This window comes from Rhinatrema bivittatum, chromosome 2 (assembly GCF_901001135.1).
Source record: "Rhinatrema bivittatum chromosome 2, aRhiBiv1.1, whole genome shotgun sequence".
In the NCBI taxonomy this organism is placed as follows: Eukaryota; Metazoa; Chordata; class Amphibia; order Gymnophiona; family Rhinatrematidae; genus Rhinatrema; species Rhinatrema bivittatum.
Window position 1 is genome coordinate 721,101,179 of NC_042616.1, and position 24,076 is coordinate 721,125,254.

The window sequence follows — 24,076 nt, forward strand, 5'->3', positions numbered from 1 at the left end:
TACGCATTGAGACCTCCACTCCTAAATTAAAAAAAAAACTTAAAACTTGGTTGTTCCGGCAAGCTTACCCCCTTTCCCCTCCCCCCCCATATAAAAATCCCTAACAGCAATCGAGTAACAATTCGAATAGCTGACCTGTTACCTCCTCCTTCGAATTTGACTAAGAACGCTTTAAGAACGCTGGCTCCTGTACATTGTTGTTATTATATTATAGTTTTTGTATTTATATTTATACTTATTTATTTATTGTTATGCCTTTCAGTATTACCTATAGTTCTTGTTACGGTAAATGCATATGATACCCCTTTATTTTAGCCCCTTTCTTAAATCATTTCTAATTGTTATCACACCTTTCCCCTTTATTCTTCTCTTGTTACTTGTTTTCGATTGTTACTTGTAAGGGCCCTGCCCAAAAGTTGCGTGTTTAATTGTAAACCGATACGATGTGCGAACGGCTATCGGTATAGAAGAGACTTTAAATAAATAAATTTCCAAAATTGTTAAAAAATGTTGTGATAATAAAACTGTGCACTTTTCTCTTATATGTTTGTGTAACTTTTGCACATTGCCATGATCAGCCTTGCAAAACTCGGGGGTTACACGCGTGTGTCTTGGCCCCACCCCGTAGTGCCCATGCCCCACCCCTTTTCTGCCTCCTTATTGTTTATGCGTGCACAAGTATGTACGCGCGTACTTCTCGGCTTCTTAAAATTTGCATTGCTTGTGCGCAGCCCACATACGCCTGCGTGGGCCGTTTTTGCGTGAGCAACGCTTTTAAAATCTACCTGTTAGGGATGGTGGAAATGTTTTTGTTTGTTTAAGGGGTAGGCTAACGATTGGTTATTTCACATGGACACATGAACAACAGCCAGGTAGGGCTGGGGCTGAGGACGCTGCAGAGGTAGTCCTTGGTGACTTATAGGGGCAGGTAGGAAGAAGACCCAGTTATTGCTCCAGAGCAGTACCTACTGACTATACTCAGGGGGCTGCAGCAAAGATTGGTCCTGCAATGGTTGGATTAGATAAGATGTGGATTAAAAATGTCAGGGGGTGGGGAGGAAGAGGCCCTGTCCCTGACTCCAGTCCTTGTAGTACAGATGCTTGAAAATCATCTTTATATGCACAATATCCATAAATGGTACTTTTGCATTATGCTCATCCCGAGCATAATTTGCAAGAATTTAAAGAGACATGGGGGTATTAACCTTGCATATGAAAAGATTAAATTAAAAAATATGCAGTTTCTTGAACCCCAGCTGGGAAGGGTAGAGGCTAGCCAGCTCCTCCACCGGACCGCCCCCCCACTAACCTGCACCATCAGTCAAGGCATCTGTAAGGGCTGGGAAACAATGCAGTCAATGATCAGAGGCTGTAGCAGCAGACAGAGATGAGAGGGAAGGCTCCTACTGTAGCTGCCTAGGGCCCCCTCCTCCTCCCGCAGCCAGCTCTGCAAGGTAGAGGCCAGCCAACTCCTGTTCTGCACCTCCCCCACCGACCTGCACCACCAGCCAAAGCAACGTGCTTAAACCCTGTTCTGGAACCCAACCACTTTATCATTCTTTAATGCTGTAAGATTAACACATAAGTCAGATATAAATCTAGACATGTATAACTGTTTTGACATTAATGTGCCAATGCTAACAAGCACAAGTTTTAACACATAAAGCTCTGTGTTTCCCTAAGTGTTGACTAATGTGCACGTTACATGTGTATTCATGCTCAGAATAGCACTAACATACTTTAGTGCTTACACCCTTACCCAGTTAATCAAACACAAGAGAAAATCTTCAAGGTCAAAACAGCTTGAGGCCTGCACAGTGTCCTGGAAGTGCTATTATCCTGATGGATTTATATTTTATATTAGGTTCTTAGGAAACAGAAAGACCGTAAGTATGTTTGTGTTAGGAGTCTGATATCTTAGTGTTAATTATAGACTTTTGTAAGAAGATTCCTCCTTTTCTGATCTAAAACTTCGGGGGTCAATATTCAAAACTGGCCAGTTAAGTAACTTAGGGGTCATTTATCAAAGTGCTATATGGCGTTTTCGCATGCAAAAAAACGCCTTTAATGCGTCCGAAAGCACCATAACGTTTGGTGCGATGCAAATGAGAAAAAGGGGAGGATATTCAGGCGGAAATTTTGGCCAAGTGGGCTGGGCTCACAGTTTTGCGAAGCCGTATCGCATGGCTTTAACGCAAATTTTAACTACACCTTTTTCATTTGCGTAAAGCCATGTGATACGGCTTTATCGCAATGGCGATGTTTTTTGCACATGCCGTTTTTAAGCTCCTGGAGCCAGCCAAGCTATCAGGGCCCGAGAGAGACTAGCCAGCTCTTTCTCCAGCTAGGCTGGCTCTCCAGGAGCACTTATTGCAAAGTGTGAAAAAGTTATCGCAAATTGCGATAAACTGCCTATTACCATAAAACACACCCCTTTTCCTATCGTATGCGATATTTAGTGCATTTTGATAAATCCAGGCCTTAGCCAGCTAAGTTACGATGTACTTTCAGCAGCACGGCTATGCTGCTGAATATAACTGAGTGCTTAGCCATATACAAAATTATGAAAGGTCTTGAACAGGTTAATGTAAATTGATTATTTACTCTTTCAGATAATAGAAGGGCTAGGGGGTTCTTCATGAAGCTAGCAAGTAGCTCATTGAAAACAAAGGGAGAGAATTCTTTCACTTAATGCATAGTTGGTTCTGGAATTCATTGCCAGAAGATGTGGTTACGGCAATTAGTGTAACTGGGTTTAAAAAAGGTTTGGATAAGTTCCTAGAGGAGAAGTCCATAAACTGCTATTAATTAATAAGAATAGTAGCTTGGGATCTATTTAATGTTTGGGTACTTGCCAAGTACTTGTGAATTGGATTGGCCACTGTTGGACACAGGATGCTTGGTTTGACCCAGTATGGCATATCTTATATTCTTATGTCCTAGTCCAACTGGCTAATTTTAGACCTGCTGTATGGCATGTCTAGCTTAGCCATACAATGTATTTATTTATTTATTTATTTTAGTTTTTTCTATACCGGCATTCGTGAGGATATCACATCATGCCGGTTTACAATAAACAGTGGAGTGACAAAAGGAACAATGAACGAAATAAATAATTGGTGTTAAACATAAAATAGTTACAGTTACAATAAAACAGGGATGAGTGCAACTGGGAGCAAGAGGAAAAATGAAAGGAACTTTAAAGGAACTTTAACATAGTATATTAACCGAGTTACATTGACCGGGGTACATTACAAGAATTATGTGTTTTACAATGATTAAGTCCAAATTTCAGCAGTTAGCTGCATAAGTTGTATGGCCAACTCACTCCATCCCGGTCCGCCCACTTTTTATGCAGCTATATTTTTAGCCATTTAAGGGACTTATATGGCTAAGTGTTGGCTGCTGAATATGGGCGCGTAAGTTTCGCTTATCTGGTTAAATAGCTTAGAATGCACTTTGAATATCAGGCCCTAGGATTTCTGCTGATGCCACTGAATTTTAATGGAGATTAAAACATTTCCTGCTTTTTTCTTCCCCAGATCTCCCTCGTAAGTGCTTTCAGGTTTTATCATTTATTATTCATTATTTGTACAGCACATACCAGATGTGTGCTGTACAGACACACATAATGGGCATTCCCTATCCCTTGGAGCTAACAATTTAAGCAAGATGGACAGTCAAGACACAAAACAAGAAACCAATAGTAGGTTTTGAATTAAGGCAGCAGCAAGGTCATGAATGAGAAGAATTAAAGTAGGTAGTTCGAGGTGGGATTAAATTGAGGATATAGGGAAGGCAATCTTCAAAAGCCATTTCTTTGAGAAATGGTGTCTTTGAAAACGGCCTACCCTGTTTGTAGTAAAGTTGTTTGTACAGTGCCATTATTACACATAAGCTTTCCCGCAGTGAGGGAAGGCAGCTCTAGGAGCAGAATTGGGGAGGAGTTTATGTCCAAACATAACGCGCATAGCTTTACCTGGAAAAAAAGTACTTGCACAAATTTCAAGTATAAATCTGTGTACATACTTTTTCTTAGGCAATTTTCAAAGAGAAAGTTTTCCTAATGAAAACGCTTAAAAAGTACATGGTAAAAAGTACCTTTGGAATTTGCACTTATGTGCCCAGTCTGAAAATTGCCCTCCAATTGAGCACCATTATATACAACATTGCGCTCTTTTAACTATTTAAAGAGAACTCCCATTATGCATAGTGTTACTTGTCTGCCTTTCTTATTTTATTTAAATAGGCATAAAAGATCTACCCCAAATGCCTAGTGCTGACATAAACTGAGAAATGCACTCCCAGTATATTGTCCTTAGATGCTGAAGGAAAGCATGTCCAACAGCTGGTATTTTTTTGTTTGTTTCTCCTGTGCGAAGAAGTAAGCATAGGAGCTGCTGAATGGTCAGTACAAAGCTTATTCATCTTGCCCCCTCAACACTGGCAACACAGCCGCTGCATAGAGGACATGTATGAGAAACAGGCCGCGCACAGAATGCTCCATAGCCTTCCTGTGGTTGTAAACTGCTTCGATGTTTTGAGTGAAATGCAGTTTTATCAATAAATTACACTAAACTAGAACTGAATTGAGTGCTGCAGAATCTCTTCAGAGATTTATCTGAACTGGTGTAGCCAGAATGGCAGGAGAGAGCGCCCAAAGCTGCAAACAGGCCTTGTATGTGAAAACAGTGAACTCTGTATAACAGTGCAGTAGGCAGATATGTTTATGGCAGAAGGTTATAATGGAAACAATTTTTTGTAACAGGGCAAAAATGCTGATTATTACAACAGACTCTTTCTGAACATTTATGGGCATGTGCAAATGCTTTGGTGGGGAGGAATGGAAGTGCAGGGAAGATTTGGCAAGTGTAAATCAGAGATAGAGGAGCTTGTGTCTTTTCCACAAAAACAGCTTGGAAGCTATGTAAATCTTCTTTTAATAAACAAATACTTCCAAAGATGACAGCTTTACATTTTTCAGTAGAACAGTCACTGTAACAGCAGCCTGGGATCACACTCTTGAGAAGCCTCAACAGGCAGCCAAGAGATTAATGCATTATCAGGAACCTCCCTCTTAATTCCAGCACTGAACTTTTGTTACACAAAAATCCCAGATGGCCCAACTGCTAAGTTTATTATATAAACATATTAGAAACATAGAGAAGGAGAGGGAAATAGCCTAGTGACTTGAGCAAAGAGCTGGAATCTAGGAGACCTGGATGAATTTATTGAGATTTGTGACACGTTTTTCCATATTAAAACTGCCCAAGGTGAGATTCAACAAGAAACCAAATCCAGTCAAATATAAAACATAATAATCTGAGACAATAATAATATACCTCAAAAATCAAACAACAAAATCTAAAAGTTCAAATAAATATAAAACACAGCATAATAAAACAACAAATGGCAACTAACACTGGCTGCATCAAAATAGCATAAAACAGCCTAAGCACAATAAAACATTAATAATTAATAACATACTAGAGAAGGTCAGAACCTATAAAATGAAGTAAAGGCCAGCTTAAATAAATTAATTTTAGCCAGGCATCTAAAACATAAATTATCTCTACTTAAATTTCTTTTGGAAGCGAGTTTGATGACTGTGAGTCCGTACTAGTGAACATTCTATCACAAAAGCAGCTAGATATTATTGCATTCAGAGAAGAAATATATAGGGAACCATCATGCAACGATCTGAATTGCTTTGGTAGGACATTCCAGCTTCTTTCCTTCAAGTTACTGCTATTCTTGGACTTCTTTTGTTCCTTATTCAGCTGACTTTTATTATCCCCTCACCCATTTCCTTTAGATTTGGGGGGTGACTATTGGTCAAATCCTCCACTGCGTTCCATTGGCTCTGAAAGTCATGTGATAAGACCATAGTGCAGCCCCATGAGGAAATGCCAGGTTGAGACAGCCATGTTGAGAAGGGCTTCAGATGTCCCAGAAGCAACAAATCAACAGTGTCCCAGCTACACTTTTGTGACAGGTATGAAGGCATGGTGTGACTGTACAAAACACAAGATAAGAGAGCAGTAATCTTTTTTCATTAATGATTCTATTTTTTTTTAAGACTGATAATCCATTGCCAATCTTCCAGTTCCCTGGCATCAAGGCTAGTGACAGATTTTATACTATTAATAATAGAGCTGTAATCTCATTCTCAATTTCCTGCAGAATTCTTGTGTGAATGCTATCAGATCTAATGACTTGTTACTCTTGTCTTTCAGTTTTCTCTTAACCTCATCACTTCAGTTTGATCTAGTTCTTCATATTTATCTCCTGAAAAGATTGACTCTGATTTGGAAATATCCCCGATATCCTCTGTAATAAAAACTGATGCAAAGGGTTAATTCAGCTTCTTTGTTACTTATGGCCTCCTCTTCCCTGAATGCATCTTTGACACATTGATCAATTAGGGAGCAATTTTCAAACTCCCCACATTGATAAAGTTTGTGGGTACTTTTTACCTATGGGATATGCACCAGTTCTCAAAGGGAAAGTACATGCATACTTTCATGTTGAAATTTGCCCTGGAGAAAAACGTATTCACAGACATTTGCACCTACATTTTTCCCTAGAAAATAACGTGCTGGGTTTGAAAGTGGAATTAACACATGGCCTAATTAACCTTGCTTTTGTGTGAGAAAAGTACACGCATACTTCACAACATAGACTTTTAGCCTTGTACAGGAAATCTAGGGCATGATTTTAAGAGGTACGCGCGGGCGTACATTTGTGCGCGCAACCCGGCGCGCACAAATGTACGCCCGATTTTATAACATGTGTGAGCAGCCGCGTACATATTATAAAATCCAGGGTCAGCGCGCGCAAGGGGGTGCACAAAGTCTACCAAAGTCAACTCTCTAAACGCTGCAGATAATTCTGAACTCTACACAAGTTCATTACAGGTTCCTTTCCTAGAGGACAAACAATCTGGACATTGTCCGCATAGATATATCCCTGAAATTCCAAGCTATGAATCAACTCCCCCAGTGGCAACAAAAAGATGTTATAAAGTAACGGGGATAAAGGGTAACCTGTTGTGCCGGAGGTGGACCCTTGGCCTGAGGTGGGGTTGACGCTACCTGCAGGGCAAGCCCTAAGGGTCCCCACTGTCGGAAGGCAGAGCTGGCTGAACGACAGAGGCCAGCAGGAACTTTGCCAATACCAGCCCTCGTTCCCCGCAGGTTGAGCTCTTTGGTGCCGGGACCGGCTAGTCTTAGGTGGGCCTTCGTCCGAGGATTCCCAGGGTACAATGATGGATTCAGCCAGGGACCAGCAGTGAAAGCAGGAAGACGAAGATGAGTCCAGAGACCCGGGCGGCAATGGAGTACGGGAGGCAGGACAGGTGGCACCCGAGTAACAGTAGGCCAAAGCCTGTGAAGCCAAGTCCAGGGTAGAACCAGTAGAGGCATCGGTGAGCAGGCTGTGGTAAGGACAGGCAGTCAAGCGAGCAAGGGTCAAACCAGGAGACAGTCCGAGAAAGGTCAGGTGAAGCAGGGGTCAAGCCAGAAGTCAATCTGAGATGTAGAGGCGAGGATCAGGTACAGGAGCAGGAACCAGGAACGCAGACAGGATCAGGTACAAGCAACGAGCATACGAGGAAAGTGGAGACCTGTTTCCAAGGCAAGGAAGCACTGACTGGGCCCGGCCTATATACTGGGACCCAGTGATGTCATCGTCCGGGGCCGCGGGGTGGATTCCGCCATGGCCCCTTTAAAAACCAGAGAGGCGCGTATGCGCCTAAAGGGCAGCATGGCACTGGACGGTGGCGTCTCCCCGTGGACCCGAGGAGTCCACGGAGGAGCCGGGGACGGCAGTGGAAGCTTGGGTGCGCAGGTGGCTGCCTACTGCCACAAGGGAGGTTGAACCAGGAGCAGGAGCTGCCAGTCGGGGGTAAGTGGGCCCAGAAGCGGGCCTGCCGCGGGCGGCACATGCAACAGTAACCCCCCCTTACGTCCCCCTCTTGGAGGCCTGGGTTTGTCCAGATGGGCACCATGGAAGTGAAGGAGGAGATCTTTGTCCATGATGTTGTTGGCAGGCTCCCATGAATTTTCCTCAGGGCCATAGCCCTCCCAAGTCAGGAGGTACTCCCAGCGGCGCCCTCTACGGCGGACATCAAGGATTTCTTGAACCTTATATACAGTATCCGTTTCAGCAACAACTTGGGATGGCACAGGTGCCTTTCGAGAAGGCCAAGTGAGGACCACAGGTTTCAATAGAGACACGTGGAAGGAATTATGAATGCCAAGAGTTGGAGGTAGTCAAAGCTGATAGGTGACAGGTCCTATACAACAAGTGTCAGGGAACGGACCAATGTATTTGGGTGCAAATCTCTGAGATGGGAGTTTGAGACGGATATAGTGTGTACTCAGCCAGACTTTTTGACCAAGTTGGAATTTCAGAGCAGGACGACAGTGAGCATCCATGGATTTCTTAGCCCGAGCAGCTTGACGCAAATGGAGGTTGATTTGGGTCCAAAGAGCTTTGAGGGCGTCAGCGGTAGCCTGAGCTGCTGGTGAGGGTAACGGAGAATGGCGAGACTCCGGTAGCTGCTGAGATGTGAGAGTTGTAGGAAAACTCCGCCCATGGAAGGAATTCCGCCCAGTTATCCTGACGATCGTTGGTATAGGTGCGGAGAAAGCTCTTGAGTGAGCGGTTCATCTGCTCGGCTTGGCCATTGGCCTGAGGATGGTATGCAGTCATTAGGCTGATGGAAATGCCAAATTTGCTGCATAGAGCGTGCCAATAGCGGACGACGAACTGGGGACCTCTGTCAGAGGCTATGTCCATGGGAAGACCGTGCAGTCAGAACACGTGCTGGAAGAAGAGACGTGCCAGCTCCGGGGCCGAAGGTAGGTCAGGCAATGGGAAGAAATGGGCCATTTTGGAAAACCAATCTATGATGACCCAGATGACTGTGTTTCCTCCAGAAGGTGATAGGTCTACAACAAAGTCCATGGATAGATGAATCCACGGTTCCTCTGGTGCAGGAAGTGGCTGAAGAAGGCCCCAAGGTTCACCCACTGGGGTTTCTTGCTGAGTACACATTGAGCAAGAGTCTACATAGGCTCAAGTATCGGTAACCATGGTTGGCACCCAACAGAATCGCTGAAGAAAAGAGAGAGTCCGGGCGGGTCCTGGATGACCAGCAATCTTAGAATCGTGCGCCCAACATAAGACCTTGTCTTAAAGCCAGCGAGGTACCACTGTCTTCCCGGCTGGGACTGGAATGGAAGTAGACAAGCAGATACATGCAGGATCAATAATGTAAGAACATAAGAACATGCCATACTGGGTCAGACTAAGGGTCCATCAAGCCCAGCATCCTGTTTCCAACAGTGGCCAATCCAGGCAATAAGAACCTGGCAAGTACCCAAAAACTAAGTCTATTTCATGTTACAATTGCTAGTAATAGAAGTGGCTATTTTCTAAGTCAACTTAATTAATAGCAGGTAATGGACTTCTCCTCCAAGAACTTACCCAATCCTTTTTTAAACACAGCTATACTAACCACATCCTCTGGCAACAAATTCCAGAGTTTAATTGTGCGTTGAGTGAAGAAGAACTTTCTCCGATTAGTTTTAAATGTGCCACATGCTAACTTCAAGGAGTGCCCCCTAGTCTTTCTATTATCTGAAAGACTAAATAACCGATTCACATCTACCCATTCTAGACCTCTCATGATTTTAAACACCTCTATCATATCCCCCCTCAGCCGTCTCTTCTCCAAGCTGAAAAGTCCTAACCTCTTTAGTCTTTCCTCATAGAGGAGCTGCTCCATTCCCCTTATCATTTTGGTCGCCCTTCTCTGTACCTTCTCCATCGCAATTATATCTTTTTTGAGATGTGGCGACCAGAATTGTACTCAATATTCAAGGTGGGATCTCACCATGGAGCGATACAGAGGCATTATGACATTTTCCATTTTATTCACCATTCCCTTCCTAATAATTCCCAACATTCTGTTTGCTTTTTTGACTGCCGCAGCACACTCAACCAACGATTTCAATTTGTTATCCACTATGACGCCTAGATCTCTTTCTTGGGTGGTAGCACCTAATATGGAACCTAACATTGTGTAACTATAGCATGGGTTATTTTTCCCTATATGCATCACCTTGCACTTATCCACATTAAATTTCATCTGTCATTTCGATGCCCAATTTTCCAGTCTCACAAGCTCTTCCTGCAATTTATCACAATCTGCTTGTGATTTAACTACTCTGAACAATTTTTTATCATCTGCAAATTTGATTACCTCAGGGATGTCATCAGGTTTGAAAGAGTGAGACAGGGCATCCTCCCGGAGGTTTTTCTCCTCAGGACGATATCAGAATTCAAAGTTAAATCTGGAGAAGAATAATGCCCAGCGGGACTAGCGAGCGTTAAGACACTGGGCGAGACTAAGATGCTCAAGATTTTTGTGGTCGGTGAAGATAGTGAACTTATGCTGAGCTCCCTCCAACCAGGGACACCACTATTCCAGAGCAAGTTTAATCACCAGTAACTCCCTATCACTGATGCTGTAGTTTTGCTCGGCTGGAGAGAACTTGCGAGAAAAAAGAACACAGGAGAAGGGTTCCTTGGGTCATGTGTTGGCTCAGAACCACCCCAGCCCCAATGGCAGAGGCATCTACTTCAACTACGAAGGGGCGATTCGGGTCAGGGTGACGCAAGCATGGCAGGAAAGGAAAGTGTCCTTGAGTTTATGGAAGGTAGCGAGGGCTTCGGGTGTCCAGTTCTTTGTATCACTGCCCTTGCGGGTCATGGCTGTGAGAGGCGCTGCCAGAGAGGAATAGTTGGCTATAAAGTGACGGTAGTAATTCGTGAACCCCAAAAATCTCTGGAGCGCCCGGAGGCCTACAGGCCGAGGCCAATCCTGGATTCCTTTGAGCTTGCTTGGGTCCATGGTGAATCCTTGCTGTGAAAATATGTACCCTAGGAAGGGTAGACTGGACTGCTCGAAGAGACATTTATCAAGCTTAGCAAATAAATGGTTCTCATGAAGACGCTGGAGCATTGTGCGAATGACAGCACGATGTGTGGAGAGATCCTTGGAAAAGATGAGGATGTCATCTAAGTTTACACAACCTTGGTGTAAAGGAGATCACGGAAAATCTCATTTATCATGCATTGGAACACAGCAGGAGCATTACAAAGGCGGAAAGGCACGACTAAATATTCGTAATGTCAATCCCTGGTATTAAATGCTGTCTTCCAGATGTCTTCTGGACGTATGCGCACCAGGTTATACACGCCCCGCAGATCCAATTTAGTAAATATGGAGGTGCCTTGATGGTGATCGAATAGCTCGGTGATCAAAGGCAAGGGATACTTATCTTTGTGGGTTATGGCATTTAGGCCACAGTAATCAATGCATGGCCTCAAGGACCCTTCCTTGTTTGTGACAAAGAAAAATCCCGCACCTGCGGGCGAGGTAAAGGGGTGGATGAACCCCTTGGCCAGGTTCTCACAAATATACTCAGTCATGGCTCGGGTTTCAGGAACCGAAAGCAGGTACATCCTACCCCTGGTAGGCATCGTATCTGGCAGAAGCTCAATAGGGCAGTCAAACTTGCATAGAGGCGGAAGGATGTCAGGCTTCTGCTTGGAGAAAACATCTTCATAATCTGATTACGGAGATGGAAGGCCAGAGGTGGTTACCGCCAAGGAGATTGCAGGAGGAGGTGCCACCTTCTTCAGGCAGGACCGATGACAGGCTGGGCTCCACTCAGTAAGTTGAAGGGTTCCCCTGTCAAACTGGGGAGAGTGACGTTGGAGTCAGGGCAATCCTAAGACCACTGGGCTCCAGTGAGGAGACAGACAGGTGCCGTCACAAGGGAAATCCTGCCGGGCAATAGCTCACCATAAATTGAAGCAATGCATAAGGATGTTTCGAGAGGTCGAGTGGAGATACCCAGGAGATGCACCAAGTCCTTAAGAATGAAGTTCCTTCCTGCTCCAGAGTCAATCAGGGCCAGGACTGGGAATGAGTGGGAATCCCAGGTTAAGGTAACTGGCAGAGACAGTTGAGGGGCCGGAGAAGTAGTGCCCAAGTTCAGGACCCCAAACGAACTTAGGCCTGGAAGTTTCCCAGACGGATAGGACAAGACTGGAGGCAGTGGCCAGGAACCCAATATAGACACAGGCCTGAGTGTCTCCACCTGAGGCGTTCCTCCGGAGACAAGTGCCCTTGACCCAACTGCATAGGCTCTTCCACTTTCATGGAGGACGGAGTTCCGCTAGGCCTGGACCCCACTGGTGGTGGTGAGTGGGAACGCTCCATGGTGGGTCATCTCGGCGTCCGAACCTCTCGGTGAAGCTCTTGGAGGGCGATGATCAATACTGCCTGCCAGGTTGATAAGATCCTCGAGGGAGGAAGGTAGCTCACAGGCCGTGAGCTCATCCTTGAGCTGGGGGGACAGACCATCCAGGTAGATGGCTCGGAGGCAATCTTCTTGCCACCATAATTCTGTAGCGAGAGTTCGAAACTCAATGGTGTAATCATTGAGCTTGTTGACCTTGCCACAAATGTAGGAGACTGATACTTGCCACAGCCTGCCTCACTGGATCATCAAAGGTCCGACGGAAGACAGCCACAAAACGAGACACTTACTGCAGGAGAGAGTCAGAGCATTCCCACAGGGGGGAAGCCCATGCCAACGCCTTACCCTCTGGTCAAGAAAGAATGAAGGTAACCTTCATGAGTTCATCCTGGAAGATGGATGGCTGCAGAGAAACTGCATGAAGCATTGGTTGATAAACCCTCTGCAGAGCTTGGAATCCCCGTTGAAACAGGGTGGAGCGGGTAGGGCCAGCAGAGCCCTAGAGGGTGAGGGCAACGGCTGATGGCTGGCTGGAGTCGAGGTTTGTGCTGAAGGACCTGCGTAGGTATCAAGTCGGGCGTGGATGTGCTCGACAGAGGAGGCCAGTGCCTCTAGGAACCGCTGCTGCTCCTGGACCTTGGAAGCCAGGCACGGAATGGCCTGGAGGGCGGACAGCTCCGCCGAGTTCATGGCCTTGGCAACCTGTTGTGCCGGAGGTGGACCCTTGGTCCGAGGTGGGGTTGACACTACCCGCAGGGCAAGCCCTATGGATCCTGTTGGAAGGTGGAGCTGGCTGAACGACAGAGGCCGGCAGGAGCTTCGCCAATACCAACCTCGTTCCTCGCAGGTTGAGCTCTTGGGTGCCGGGGCTGGCTGGTCTTAGGTGGGCCTCCATCCGAGGACTCCCAGGATAGATGATGGATTCAGCCAGGGACCAGCAGTGGTAGCAGGAAGATGAAGACGAGTCCAGACGAGGCAGAGATCCAGAGACTCTGGCACCAATGGAGTACAGGAGGCAGAACAGGTGGCGCCCGAGTAGTAGTAGGCCGAAGCCTGTGAAGCCAAGTCCAGGGTAGAACCACTAGAGGTGTTGGTGAGCAGGCTGTAGTCAGGACAGGTGGCAGACAAGGACAGGTGGTCAAACGAGCAAGGGTCAAACCAGGAGACGTGGTCAGGCAAAACAGGGGTCAAGCCAGAAGTCAATCCGAGACGTAGAGGCGAGGATTGGGTACAGGAGCAGGAACGAGGACAGGAGCAGGAACCAGGAACGTAGACAAGATTAGGTACAAGCAACGAGCACACGAGGAACGTGGAGACCTGTTGCCAAGGCAAGGAAGTACTGGCTGGGCCCGGCCTATATACCGGGACCCAGTGACGTCATCATCCAGGGCCGCAGGGTGGATTCCCACCATGGCCCCTTTAAAAACCAGAGAGGCATGCGTGCGCCTAGAGGGCAGCATGGCGCTGTTCGGCGACATCTCCCCGCAGACCACGCGGGGAGGCTCGCTGAGGAACCGAGGAGTCCACGGAGGAGCCGGGGACAGCAGAGGAAGCTCGGGTGCACAGGCGGCTGCCTACTGCCTCGAGGGAGATCGAACCAGGAGCAGGAGCTGGCAGTCGGGGGTAAGTGGGCCCAGACACGGGCCTGCCTCGGGTGGCACATGCAACAGAACCTTGAGGTACTCCACAATTTAAACTGTAGACCTCCATCCTCTCATCCCTTACATGCACTTCCAACAATATTTCCCTTAAAAAAGAAGAGAGCCAATCTAGGACCCTATCTGAAAAACCTAGATCCTTACAATGAGCAATCAATATCTGGTGATCTACCAGGTCAAAGGCACTGGTAAGGTCTAGTAAAACTAAGCCCACTGTCTCTCCTTTAACTTCTCCCCAATCGTGTCATTCAACACTACCAGCACAATTTCTGTACTGTAACTGGGGAGAAACCCTGATTGACACTCATCCAGCACACACTGTTCCTTCAGATGTCTAGTTAACTGAACCGTTGCCACCTTTTCTAAAACGTTTGCTAAAAAAGGGCTATTTGCTCCCAGACGATAATTACCCATCACCTCCTTATCAGCCCCTATTTTTCAGGAGGGGATGAATAATCTTTTTCAACAGCTCTGGGTAAATACCCCTATTCAGGGATTCATTTACAATTAAAACCAGCCTAGTTAATAACTCATCTGGCATATTCTGAACTAAAAAAGACAAGGATCCACATAACATGTGGTGGGATTACAGCCCCTTAAAATTTTACTCAGTTCCAGTCTTCTTACTTCCTCAAATTTTACTCAATTCCAGTCTTCCTACTTCCCCTCTAAATACCTGCTCTTCCTCTAGAGTAACAGGCCCAACCAACCCCCCTTTCATTAACTAACCTATCACATAAATCATCTACCTTCTGTCTCCAATAACAAGCAAAACTACGATAGCTTAGACCCTGAGGAATGATTGTAGTAGGGAGGCAATCTTGTCCCAAAATCTGCTGAGTAACCTGAAAAATCTCCTTTGGGCTATTTCCCGAAGACGTTATCCTATCTTCATAGTACTTCTTTTTCATCAACCGGATAGTGCCTGAGTATTTATTCAAGCAACAACTCCAGTCCACTTTATCATGCCACACCCGAGTTCTAACCCATTTCCTCTCTTTCCTCCTCACCTCCCTCTGTAAATCTTTCAGTTCTGAAGTGAACCACGGTTCACTCTCCCTTACTCTACTACTTCTCTTCTTTACTGAAGCCGTCTGCTTCCACACCTCTTGCATCTGCAGATTCCAATTACCCACCAAGTCTTCCATATTAACCTCTCCCTCCTCCCACTGAAGAAACACCCAAATCTGAATAAAACCTCTCCTGATCTATTCTTTCCCTAGAGATCCCACCTCTTATCAATTCTTCCCTCCCCCTCTGTGACTATATGGAATATAAAATAAATAACTTTATGGTCTGTCCAAGTGATCTCCTCTCCACTCAATATCTGCAAACATCCCTCCATTAAAAATTTCCTAGTCCCAGAAACAACATTCAACATACATCCCCACTCCATGGGTATTGAAGGAAACCAATTGTGACAGATCCCAAGCATTTAAACTGTCCAAGAATATCACAGTTTTCCCAGAGGCTTCAACATCCACATGTATATTCAGATCACCTTAAGCTATTAAACTTTCAAATCACAGCACTACCTCTCCTATATATTCAACTAACTCTCCCACCCATTCTAAACTAGGATTGGGATGGGAATAAACCAATAAGCCTATTGATCTCTTTTTTCCCCACTGCTAACAGCAAATACATCGCCACAATTCTCTAATTTCAATTTGACGACAACAATACATCTTTACTTATAACTGCCACTCCTCTCCCCCTACCACTTTTATGGCTCTGAGAAAAAATCTCATAGCCCAAAGGACAGAGATCAGGGAGGCGTGCGTTTGCATTATCAGAAAACCACGTTTCTGTCACAAAAACCACATCACTGGCAGTAGTGTTTATTAAATCCCATACCCGAGCAGTTTTATTACACAATGATCTAGCATTCAATAAAACTGCTTTCACCTCCTTAGAACTCCTTAAGCCCTGTATAGAATCAGTTTTCACCTCGCTCAAACAACCGTTTCTTCCCTGCTCGTGTCTCCTCATAATCACTGCCCCACCCCCATACCTCCCTCTCCCTTCCACTACCCTCAATGTTCAAACCTCCCATACACATCATAAAATAAAGAAACAATAATCCCCACTCCCAGAGATCCCCAAAGTCCCACAAGTGTCTCAAGAAGGGGCTCATAAAGGGGCAAGCCTCCCTTTGGCGTGCTGCTGTGACGCACCGTAAAGCGCGTTCCCGCAGTTTAAATCTGATGTGTTCTCACAGTGGGCGGAACTCAGGGTGTCATGGCAGGGGGAGGGGTCAATGTCCCAGGTAGATTTGGGGGTCCCTGGACCCAGATGCTGTGGTCAGCAATTTTCTCTCCCCTCCTCTCTCCTCAGGCTCAAAGAGGTAAGCGTTCTTCCCCAATGGCGTTCCAGCAGTTTAAACCTGATGGGTTCTCAAAGTGGGCGGAAAGAGGAAACCCAAAGCACACAGAAATTCCATAACACAACCAAAAAGCACAAGAAAAAGCTCATTGTGCTGGGAGACTCGGTCATCAAAGGCACTAATTTAGGAATTCTTTTTAGGGGAAAACTATAGTTAAATGCCTTCCAGGATCCTCAGCTGGTAGAAGCGCAAATCAGATAGTCAAAACAATCAATCAATGAAGAAATTAAGGACTCTGAAGTTGACATTAACGTCCATCTGGGAACCAACACCCTTGCTAGATACAGCATCCATGCAGTAAAGAGAGATTTCCAGACTCTGGGAAAGCAGATTAGGTACATGGTGAAAACTATTGCCTTTTTAGAAGTGTTTCCTGTTCATGGAAGGACAGCCATATAGATAACTTCAATGCATGGCTCAAAACCTGGCTTAAGGAAGAAGGCTTTGGATATATTGGGGGCTGGGCCATGTATGGAACAGTAAAAGGCTCTGTCAAAGATGTCTTACAACTGTCTGTGGCAGGAAAAAGGATCCTAAGTGAAAAATTAAAATCATAAGCCATAAGGCATTTAAACTAGAGGATGGGGGTGGCAGAAGGAAATTGGAATGTCACCCTGGCATCTCCAAGAAGTGGGTGAAGAAATTAACAATCATCTGCTGAATAGGATAGAAAAAATGTCTAAGAAGAGCAGCAAGCTGAGGGCAAGAAGCTGGAAAGCTATGAGCACAAATGCTTGTACTGGGCAATAAAATCCCAGACCTGCAGGTTCTAATAGTGAAAGTGGACTTGGACATCGTTGTTGTTACAGAGACATGGTTCATGGAGTCTCATAATTGGGATACGGCCATCCTGGGCTATAAGTTATTAAGGAAAGACAGAGAGGATAGGAAAGGGGAGGAATAGTGCTTTATTTCAAAACAATATCCAAGCAACTGAAATGTAAGGGACCTAGGATAGGGAAGAAGCATTATAGGCTGTCCTAAAACATTATGATGGTGCTTCCATTTACATCGGTGTGATCTACAGGCCTTCAATTCAGACAGAAGAGCTGGATAGAGATATGGTCGAAGACATCCAAAAGGTGGGAAAGAAGGAAAAGTGTTGCTCTTTGGAGATTTTAATCTGTCAGATGTAGACTTGAGTATTTCTTCTGCGGAATCTACAAGAAGTAGAGAGATAGTGAATGCCCTTCAAGGGGCTCTGCTCAAACAAATGGTAATGGAACCCATGAGAGAGAGTGTGATACTTGACCTGGTGCTCACAAATGGGGATAATGTCTCTAATGTTTGCGTGAGTGCCCATCTGAGCACCAGTGATCATCAGACGGTATGGTTTGATATTGCAAATAAGATACAAAGAAGTTGCACAAAGACCTGAGTTTTGAATTTCGGAAATACAGACTTTGTTGAAATGGGGACATTCCTGGAGGATGAACTAGAAGACTGGGAGAAAATAGGTGAGGTGGAACAACAGTGGGCCAATTAAAAGAAGCTATTACAAAGGTAACCAATCTATAAGTTATAAAAGTAAACAAAAATAAGAGGAAAAAGAAACTGATCTGGTTCTTAAAGGAGGTGGCTGAAAAAATAAAGGCAAAGGCAAATATTCAAGAAGTATAAAGGATCCCAAAAAGAGGAACACAGGGAAGAATATCTAGTGAAACTGAGGGAGATGAAGAAAGAAATCAAGAAAGCAAAAGGTCAAGCAGAAGAAAGGATTGCTAAAGAGGTAAAGCGAGGTGACAAAATATTTGTCAGATATATCAGAGAAAGAAGTGAAGCCCGCAGTGGTATAGTGAAATTGAAAGATGATGAGGAGCAATGCGGGGAGAAAGTGAAGAAATAGCAGAAATATTAAACAAATACTGCAGTTCAGTGTTCACTATAGAAGACCCTGGAGAAGGATCAGTGCTGATTGACAAGTCTGTGGATGGGAATGGAGTAGATGCAACCCCATTTACAGAACAGAATGTATGGGAAGAGCTAGGAAACCTGAACGTGGACAAGGCCATGCGGCCAGATGAGATACATCCCAGGATGCTGACGAAGCTCAGAGATGTGCTAGCGGGTTTGATGAAAGACCTGTTCAATAGATCCTTGGAAACAGGAATGGTGCCATGTGATTGGAGAAAAGCAGTTTTGTCCTACTTCACAAGGGTGATAGCTGAGAGGATCCTGGAAACTACAGGCCAATTAGCCTCACCTTGATGGTGGGAAAATTAATGGAGATACTGCTGAAGGAAAGGATATTGAATTATTTACAATCCGGTAGGTTGCTGGATCTGAGTCAGCATGGATTCATAGGGGAAATTCCTGCCAGACAAATCTGATTGACTTTTTTGATTGGGTAACAAGAGAACTAGATCAAGGAAGAGCACTCAATGTGATTTACTTGGATTTCAGCAAAGCTTTTGATATGGTGCCGCATAGAAGGCTTTTGAATAAAATGAGAAGCTTGGGTGTGGAGCCAAGCTGGTGGAGTGGCTTACTAACCTGTTTAACTGATAGGAAACAATGTGTAATGGTAATTGTAACCCATTCTGATGAAAGAATGGTGTTAAGTGGAGTGCCACAAGGATCTGTTTTGGGACCGGTTCTGTTCAGTATCTTCTTGAGTGACATTGCAGAGAGGTTAGAAGGAACATGTCGGAAGGAGTAGACAGAATGAAAAGTGATTTAAGAAAACTTGAAGAGTAGTCGAAGATTTGGCAGCTATGATTCAATGCTAAGATATGCAGAGTCATGCACCTGGGATGCAGAAATCCAAAAGAGCTGTATGTGATTGGGGGCAAAAGACTATCGTGCATGGACCAGGAAAGGGACCTTGGGGTGATTATGAGATAAAATTTAAGACCTGCACATGGGCACACGTGTGATTTTGTATGAAAAGTGGGTGATATCAAATCAGCTATAAGCAGTTTATGTGCACGTGATTTTAGATTGATGCTCGCATCTACACGCATATGGCAACTCAAGTGCATTAAGTGGGGGGATTTTAGTAGATACACACACAGACGCATTTACTTTTTTCCCCAGTTTGTTCCCACTTCGGCCTAGTAAAGGAGAGGACTTCCTAAACCCCCTAGCTAACTTGCCCTTCTTTTAACTTATTAGCCCCAAGCCTTAAAATCCCGCTGACTAGCCTAGTTTTTTTGTTACATGACTTACACGCCATCCATAGCAGAAGTAAAGTTACACAGTAGGGGACACTGGTGCGCACTTGTGCACATAAACACATGCAGACTTTATTGTGCAGTTCTGGCCCACTCATGTCCCACCCAGACCACGCCCATTCCCTGCCCCTTTTGGTGAAAAACTTTTTTATGTGCATACTGGGAGATACATGCATACCCGCAACACGAGAACGTCTCCCGGTTTGGCATGCATAAGGCTTTTAAAATCGACCAGTATGTCAGGAGATCTGAAGGCGGCGAAGCAATGTGACAAGGCGGTAGCTAAAGCCAGAAAGTTGCTGGGCTGCATAGAGAGGTATAACTAGCAGAAAAAGGGAAGTGATAATGCCCTTGTACAGATCCTGGAATACTGTGTTCAGTTCTGGAGACCGTATCTCAAAAAGGATAGAGGCAGGATGGAAACGGTCCAGAGGAAGGCATCCAAAATGGTGTGGGGTCTGTTTCAGAAGACCTACGAGGAGAGGCTGAAGGATCTAAATATGTATACTCTGGAGAAGAGGAGGTGCAGGGAAGATATAAAACAAACCTTCAGATACCTGACAGGTACTAATGATGTACAAACTTCAAACTTGTTCTGCTGGAAAGGAAACAGTAGAACTAAGGGCACAATATGAAACTCCTAGGGGGACGACTCAGAGCCAATATTAGGAAATATTTCTTCACAGAGAGAGTGGTTGATGCCTGAAATACTCTTCCAGAAGAAGCGGTGAAGACGAGAACAATTAATGAATTCAAAAGGGCATGGGACAAACACTGCAGATCCCTAAATTCTTAAAGATAGTAATGGTATAACATTACCGCATGGGAGTAACTTGTACAGAACAGCAGTTTCTACCCTTAACAGAAGTCATGGAGGTAATCTGCATGGAGCAGCAATTATTACCTTAATAGAATGGGAGTAATCTGCATGGAGTGGCAGTTACTACCCTTAACAGAATGCGTGAGGGTGTCCTGCATGGAACGGCAGTCATTACCCTTAACAGAACACATGGGGGTAACCTGCGAGGAGCAGTAATTACTACCATAAGCAGATTGCTGGGCAGACTAGATGGACCATTTGGTCTTTATCTGCCATCATTCCTACATTATTATCTATGGCACTGCCTGACAGAATGCACCAGAGAAATACTCTGTACACCTTATAGGACTGGTCCCAGCCTAACTGGTCCTGGTCCACGTTAAGACAAGGCATTCTGGATGCAGGGTGATTTCCCCTGTGCAGAAATATAGCTGAGGCTCAGTGGAGAGCAAAGTGAGGCCCTGAGAAGAAGGAAAAGGCAGGTCCTAATAATAAAACTGACCTACTGAGGTTGTTTTGGCAAAGTAGTGTAAGGTTACCAGTTTGGTTTTATTTTAATTGCTGTGAAGAATAAAGTTGTGCCAGAGAATCTAGAGCCCAGAATGAATCTGTCCTCTAGCAAAGCCACAGATCGCTCGTGCCACATCGTTCTTTGACCACATGTGCCACGTACTGTGCCACATGTGGTCGACCACATGTGGCACAGCACGTGGCACATGTGTTTTTCCTTCACTATTTGAAAACCTGTTGCTCTAAAATGGTTGTACAGAGCATAACTTGAGCAAGGAAAGCACACTGAAGAAAACAACACATAGAGAGAAGAGAATTTCCCAGGGAGTGGGAAAACTTACGCTGCAAAGGCAGCTTAAAAGTTTAAACATGTGACGGGCCAAGAAAGCTAGTTCTGTCCAAGTAGATAGTACTTAAAGTGATTTCAGAGCTGGACAAGCAAGGAGTTTCTTTTTTTGTTTGTTTTCCCCTGTCTGAGAAACAGGGAGAAACTGGTGAGCATTCCTGAACAGGGCAGGGCCCTTAAGAAAAATCTCTGTGTTGCCTAGGTGCTTCCCTGGGGGAAAAAAGGGAAAATTTCTGCCTGCGAGGTAGGGCTGCCAAGAAAGCCTCTGCCAGGATGCTTGAAGGACATGGAAGCTGTGTGCCCAGACCTTGGAGAGAGGCAACTGCAGCTATAGTAAGGCCCAGCAGCAGGCCTAGCAGCAGCAGCTGGAAAGACTGAGCCAGATCCCAAGAGAAGAGCAGCAACAGCTTCAAGTCCTAATGCGAGAACAGGCAATACCACGAGTACAGGAGCAGCTGGAAACCACTCGAAAAAATGGAGAGGATGAGAAAATAATGAAGCCAGAGAGGGGTACCCCAGCTGGAAAAGCCAGAGGGGCCAAATCTAGTCAGGATCGTTCTGGAAGCCCTGCAGGTTGTGGGGGAGCTCACCCAGTCCTTGCATGATGACGGCAGTGTACAGGGAGAGAGAGGCAATGCCAATAAAGCATGTCCTGGTCATGGAAAAGAAGATATGGGACTCGACCTGGTGACACCCTATGGTGAGGACCTTGGAAGTGCTCCTCATTCTTATATAGACCCAGTGGAGATGGAAGAGACTCCAACACAGGCACCAGTTGAAGGTGGGAATGAGCAAACCCTCAGAAGGAGGAAGCAAGTTAATTAAGGCTGCAGGGATCATGAATCTTCAACAACAGTGATTGAAACACTCCCAGAGGAGCAGGTGACAGAAATCAAGGAGGATTTCTTCCTTGATGGTCTTCTCCATCCTCACCTTGTTGGTGAGGATGGAGAAGACCATCCTCACCAACAAGGAAACTGGCACTGGTTATACTCTCACTGGAGCAGAACCCCATAGAGGCCAAACTAAAAGATGATATTAATGAACTGGACGTTGTTGAGAGTGAGTCTCTGGGAGTAACCAAGGCTGGAAATGAGTCTTGACTGGAGGTCTTCCCTTGGAGAAGCCCAGAGAGGGTTAGGAAAAGTTCCAAATCATATAAACCTCAAGGGAGATATCCACAGGGGAGAGCTGGGTATGCTAGTTTCCCAAAGGTACAAGAAGTTAACTTGGCATGCAAAAAAAACTACCCAGGAATTCACTGGGAATCCTTAACAGGGACCCCAAAAGGGTAGGGAAAGGGTACCCTCAAAAAAGATGAGCCACCAAAAATTGGTTTATCTAAGGTAAGAAAAGTTGCATTGACCTCACCCAAGCTTGGTTCTCCAAAGGCAGTGTGGAGGCACATAGAGGGGTGTGCGATGACCAAGCAACTTTCTTAGGCTGCCTTCTCCTTGAGACGCGGGACTCTGTGTCTTAACCTGCCCAGCAGAGTCCCGCCGACAGAGCTCTTTCCCTCTGTCTGGATTTAATGTGGACCAGGCATATGATATGATATTGATCATGAATGTCGATATAGAAAAGAGTTAAAAAAATAAATATTCACTCACCCTGGATCCCATCCAGGGAAGTGGCTTCACTTCCCAATAGATTCTTTCTGGCTTCCTGCCAGCTAAACCTTTTTGTTGGGGCTTTAGGGTCGTTGTAAGATTTGTGGACCTTTGCTGCTGTGGTGAGGTTGGATCAATCTATAGGGTAGACCTTGTAGATCCTCACCAACAACTGGCGGAGCTTTGCAGGAGAGAGACTGGACAGGAGCATCAGCTATAACAACTCCTTTCCTCTTGGGTTGAGCCTTCGGGTTCTGGGGACCAGCAGGCCTTAGACAAGATTCTCTATGGATGTGGCCTACTCATAGGTCCAGGGCCAGGCTAGGGTCAGTGGCAGTGAGCAAGTGAGAGTGGTCAATGTCCAGGCAAGGGTCAGTGGCAGGCAACAAGTGAGAATGGTCAATGTTTATACAAGGGTCAGATCCAGAAGTCATTCTGAGGGCAGACTTGGGAGACAAAGAAAAGGAAAGCAGAATAGACTGGATAAAGGGAAAGCAAAGGGCTGGACAAGCTGTAGAGGCAAGGCTGGGCTGGAGAGATGAGGCAAGACAGGATCAGGAACTAGGAAGAAGCACCACACACTACATACCAGATGCAGAAGACCCGTTGCTAAAGCACTAGAGTGTGGTCTGAGGAGCCCTCAAATAAAGAGGGCAACATGACATCATCAAGGGGCGCTGTAGAGGCTTTCCTGCCATGGGCCCTTTAAGAGGAGGAGTTGTGCACATGAGGGCGCCTTAGGACATCCGGGGCAGGAGCAGGCTGGTGGCATGTGGCGCCACGTTCAGGAGCACAGAGGAGATGGAAGTGTCCATGCCATGGGATGGCACAGATGGCCTCCTGAGCTATGGTGGGTAGCATTGGGGTGAGTACCACTGTTCCAGGGCCTTCCCACAAGCCGTATTCCTAATAGTCGTGCTTCCCATCTCTCACTAGTGTTAACCAAAGTACCACCATTACCATCACTCACTGTGCCTTTTGCCTAGTGTTGACCACCAGTTCTTCCCACGAGTCCATATGTAGCTCTGGGTTCCAGTTGTTCTCCAGCAGGACTCTTTGGACATTCCTATGATGGCTTCTTTTCCACTCACCCTCCTTTAGGCTTCCACTCTCTCACAACTTTATCTACAGTGTATTCTGACTCCTCTGTGCCATCTCCACCTGCAGCGCCTCCCTCTGGCCCTTCTGTATTGGTTGTGTCTGGGTATTTTACAGTGCCTCCCTCTGGAGTCCCT

General features: G+C 45.5%; 1 long non-coding RNA gene across 1 annotated transcript in view; it reads left to right on the forward strand.

The window, feature by feature from the left end:
* Positions 1–5,868: 5,868 nt before the first annotated feature.
* Positions 5,869–24,076, forward strand: part of LOC115086271 — a 43,970-nt gene continuing 25,762 nt past the window's right edge. Inside the window, exon 1 of the long non-coding RNA XR_003855199.1 lies at positions 5,869–5,995. This is a non-coding gene — a long non-coding RNA (uncharacterized LOC115086271). The remainder of the gene's footprint in view (positions 5,996–24,076) is intronic.